The sequence below is a fragment of the Arachis hypogaea genome, chromosome 20, assembly GCF_003086295.3.
Source record: "Arachis hypogaea cultivar Tifrunner chromosome 20, arahy.Tifrunner.gnm2.J5K5, whole genome shotgun sequence".
Lineage (NCBI taxonomy): Eukaryota > Viridiplantae > Streptophyta > Magnoliopsida > Fabales > Fabaceae > Arachis > Arachis hypogaea.
In genome coordinates this window covers 94,438,589-94,443,287 of record NC_092055.1, presented here as the reverse complement: position 1 = coordinate 94,443,287, position 4,699 = coordinate 94,438,589, and the positions used below count along the sequence as shown (strand labels likewise).

Sequence of the window (4,699 nt, the reverse complement as noted above, 5' to 3'; positions counted from 1 at the left end):
AAATCTTTTTCAAAATTCTTGGTTATTTTCGAAAATTCCAAAAATAATTTTCAAAAATCTTTTTCTCATTTTTATCTCAAATTTTCGAAAATAACATAATCAATTAATGTTTTGATTCAAAAATTTGAAGTTTGTTACTTGCCTGTTAAGAAAGATTCAAACTTTAAGTTCTAGAATCATATCTTGTGATTTCTTATGAATCAAGTCATTAATTGAGATTTTAAAAATCAAATCTTTTTCAAAAAAAAAAAAACTAATTTCTATCATATCTTTTCAAAATATCTTCTTATCTTATCTTTGTCAAAAATTTGATTTCAAAATATCTTTTCTAACTTCCTAACTTCTTATCTTTTCAAAATTTGTTTCAACTAACTAACTAACTTTTTGTTTCTTAAACTTTTTCAAAACTACCTAACTAACTCTCTCTCTCTAATTTTCGAAAATATCTTCCCTCTTTTTCAAAAATTTCTTTTTAATTAACTAATTATTTTTATTTTTTATTTTTGATTTCAAAAATTTTCGAAAATTACTAACATTTTTCAAAAACCATTTTCGAAAATCACTAACTCTTTTTCAAAATAATTTTCGAAAATTATCCCTCCCCCATCTCATTCTATTTATTCATTCATATCCTAACATCTCATCTCACCTCTCTTCCATCCTTACAGTTGTGTTTCTTCCATTATATTACATTCTTTGTCTCCCCCTCTTCTTCCACTCACACAGGGATCCCTATACTGTGGTATAAAGGATCTCCATTATTATTATTATTTTTCTGTGCCTTCTTCTTTGTCATATGAGCAGGAACAAGGACAAGAACATTCTTGTTAAAGCAGATCCAGAACCTGAAAGGACTCTGAAGAAAAAAATTAAGAGAAGCTAAAATACAACAATCCAGAGATAACCTTTCAGAAATTTTCGAACAGGAAAAGGAGATGGCAGCCGAAAATAATAATAATATAAGGAAGATGCTTGGTGACTTCACTGCACCTAATTCCAATTTACATGGAAGAAACATCTCCATTCCTACCATTGGAGCAAACAACTTTGAGCTGAAACCTCAATTAGTTTCTCTGATGCAGCAGAACTGCAAGTTTCATGGACTTCCATCTGAAGATCCCTTTCAGTTCTTAACTGAATTCTTGCAGATATGTGATACTGTTAAGACTAATGGAGTAGATCCTGAAGTCTACAGGCTCATGCTTTTCCCTTTTGCTGTAAGAGACAGAGCTAGATTATGGTTGGATTCTCAACCCAAAGACAGCCTGAACTCTTGGGATAAGCTAGTCACGGCTTTCTTAGCCAAGTACTTTCCTCCTCAAAAGCTGAGCAAGCTTAGAGCTGATGTTCAAACCTTCAGACAGAAAGAAGGTGAATCCCTCTATGAAGCTTGGGAAAGATACAAACAGTTGATCAAAAAGTGTCCTTCTGACATGCTTTCAGAATGGACCATCCTGGATATATTCTATGATGGTTTATCTGAGCTATCAAAGATGTCACTGGACACTTCTGCAGGTGGATCCATTCACCTAAAGAAAACGCCTGCAGAAGCTCAAGAACTCATTGACATGGTTGCTAATAAACAGTTCATGTACACTTCTGAAAGGAATCATGTGAGTAATGGGACGCCTATAAAGAAGGGAGTTCTTGAAGTTGATACTCTGAATGCCATATTGGCTCAGAATAAAATATTGACTCAGCAAGTCAATATGATTTCTCAGAGTCTGAATGGAATGCAAGCTGCATCCAACAGTACTCAAGAGGCTTCTCCTAAAGAAGAAGCTTATGATCCTGAGAACCCTGCAATAGCAGAGGTGAACTACTTAGGTGAACCTTATGGAAACACCTATAACTCATCATGGAGAAATCATCCAAATTTCTCATGGAAGGATCAAAAGCCTCAACAAGGCTTTAACAATGGTGGAAGAAACAGGTTTAACAACAGCAAGCCTTTTCCATCATCAACTCAGTAACAGACAGAGAACTCTGAACAAAATGCTTCTAATTTAGCAAATCTAGTCTCTGATCTATCTAAAGCCACTGTAAGTTTCATGAATGAAACAAGGTCTTCCATTAGAAATCTGGAAGCACAAGTGGGCCAGCTGAGTAAAAGGATCACTGAAATCCCTCCTAGTACTCTCCCAAGTAATACAGAAGAGAATCCAAAAGGAGAGTGCAAGGCCATTGACATAAGCGCCATGGCCGAACCTGTGAGGAGAGGAGAGGACGTGAATCCCAAGGAGGAAGACCTCCTGGGACGTCCAGTGGTCAATAAGGAGCTTCCCTCTGAGGAACCAAAGGACTCTGGGGCCCATCTAGAGACCATAGAGATCCCATTGAACCTCCTTATGCCCTTCATGAGCTCTGATGAGTATTCCTCTTCTGAAGAGAATGAGGATGTTACTGAAGAGCAAACTGCCAAGTTTCTTGGTGCAATCATGAAGCTAAATGCCAAATTATTTGGCATTGATACTTGGGAAGTTGAACCTCCCTTGTTCATCAATGAACTAAGTGATCTGGATCAACTGACATTGCCTCAGAAGAGACAGGATCCTGGAAAGTTCATAATACCATGTACCATAGGCACCATGATCTTTAAGGCTCTGTGTGACCTTGGTTCAGGAATAAACCTCATGCCCCTCTCTGTAATAGAGAAACTGGGAATCTATGGGGTGCAAGCTGCTAAAATCTCATTAGAGATGGCAGACAGCTCTAGAAAATAGGCTTATGGACAAGTAGAGGACGTATTAGTAAAGGTTGAAGGCCTTTACATCCCTGCTGATTTCATAGTCCTGGATACTGGAAAGGAAGAGGATGAATCCATCATTCTAGGAAGACCTTTCCTGGCCACAGCAAGAGCTGTGATTGATGTTGACAGAGGTGAAATAGTTCTTCAATGGAATGAGAACTCCCTTGTGTTTAAAACTCAAGGATCTCCCTCTGCAACCATAGAGAGGAAGCAGAAAAAGCTTCTCTCAAAGCAGAGTCAACCAGAGCCCCCACAGTCAAACTCTAAGTTTGGTGTTGGGAGGCCACAACCAAACTCTAAGTTTGGTGTTGAACTCCCATATCCAAACTCTAAGTTTGGTGTTGGAGAGTCTCAACAAAGCTCTGCACATCTGTGAGGCTCCATGAGAGCTCACTGTCAAGCTATTGACATTAAAGAAGCGCTTGTTGGGAGGCAACCCAATGTTTATCTAATTCTTATTTTTATTGTTTTTCATGTTTTCTTAGGTTCATGATCATGTGGAGTCACAAAATAAATATAAAAATTGAAAACGGAATCAAAAACAGCAGAAGAAAAATCACACCCTGGAGGAGCATCTGTCTGGCGTTCAAACGCCAGAACAGAGCATAGTTCTGGCGCTGAACGCCCAGAATGGGAGCATCCTGGCGCTGAACGCCCAGAACAAGCATGGTTCTGGCGTTCAACGCCAGAAATGGCAGCAAAGGGGCATTGAACGCCCAAAATGGGCACCAACCTGGCGCTGAACGCCCAGAGTTGTGTGCAAGGGCATTTTACATGCCTAAATTGGTGCAGGGATGTAAATGCCTTGACACCTCAGGATCTGTGGACCCCACAGGATCATCTCAGGATCTGTGGACCCCACAGGATCCCCACCTACCTCATCATCTCTTTTTCCATTCATGATCATCCCTTCTTTTTTTTTTCTCCATTTACCACTCACATCCATACAACCACTACCTTCAAAATTCAACATCTCTCTCCCACCCAATCCCACCCATATGGCCGAATACACACCTCCATCCATCTCCTCCATATCCTCTTCTTCTTCTTCTATTCTTTCTTCTTTTGCTCGAGGGCGAGCAACATTCTAAGTTTGGTGTGGTAAAAGCATAGCTTTTTTGTTTTTTCCATAACCATTGATGGCACCTAAGGCCAGAGAAACCTCTAGAAAGAGGAAAGGGAAGACAAAAGCTTCCATCAAGGGTCTATAGCTCAGTGGTAGAACATTTGACTGCAAATCAAGAGATCCCTGAGATACCTCAGGGGATACATTTTCTTCCACACAATTATTGGAAGCAACTAAGGGTGGAACATCAAGAGCACTCCATCATCCTTCATGAAATCAGAGAAGATCTAAAAGCAATGAAGGAGGAGCAGCCAAGGCAAGGAAGAGACATAGAAGAGCTCAAGGACATCACTAAGGTGGACTCATTCCTTGTTCTTACTTTCTCTGTTTTTCATTTTCTATGTTATGTGCTTATCTATGTTTGTGTCTTCATTACATGATCATTAGTAGTTAGTAACTCTGTCTTAAAGTTATGAATGTCCTATGAATCCATCACCTCTCTTAAAATAAAAACTGTTTTAATTCAAAAGAACAAGAAGTACATGAGTTTTGAATTTATCCTTGAACTTAGTTTAATTATATTGATGTGGTGATAATGCTTCTTGTTTTCTGAATGTATGCTTGAACAGTGCATATGTCTTTTGAAGTTGTTGTTTAAGAATGTTAAATATGTTGGCTCTTGAAAGAATGATGACTAGGAGACATGTTATTTGATAATCTGAAAAATCATAAAAATGATTCTTGAAGCAAGAAAAAGCAGCAAAGAGCAAAGCTTGCAGAAAAAAAAAATAGGCGAAAAAAAAAATAGAAAGAAAAAGCAAGCAGAAAAAGCCAAAAGCTCTTAAAACCAAGAGGCAAGAGCAAAAAGCCAATAACCCTTAAAA

The 4,699-nt window shown here is 38.4% G+C and overlaps 1 non-coding gene across 1 annotated transcript; it reads right to left on the bottom strand.

The window, feature by feature from the left end:
- Positions 1–1,331: 1,331 nt before the first annotated feature.
- Positions 1,332–1,439, bottom strand: LOC112787504 (small nucleolar RNA R71). Its single transcript, XR_003194914.1, has one exon. It is a non-coding gene; the product is annotated as a small nucleolar RNA R71 (small nucleolar RNA).
- Between the last annotated feature and the right edge of the window lie 3,260 nt (positions 1,440–4,699).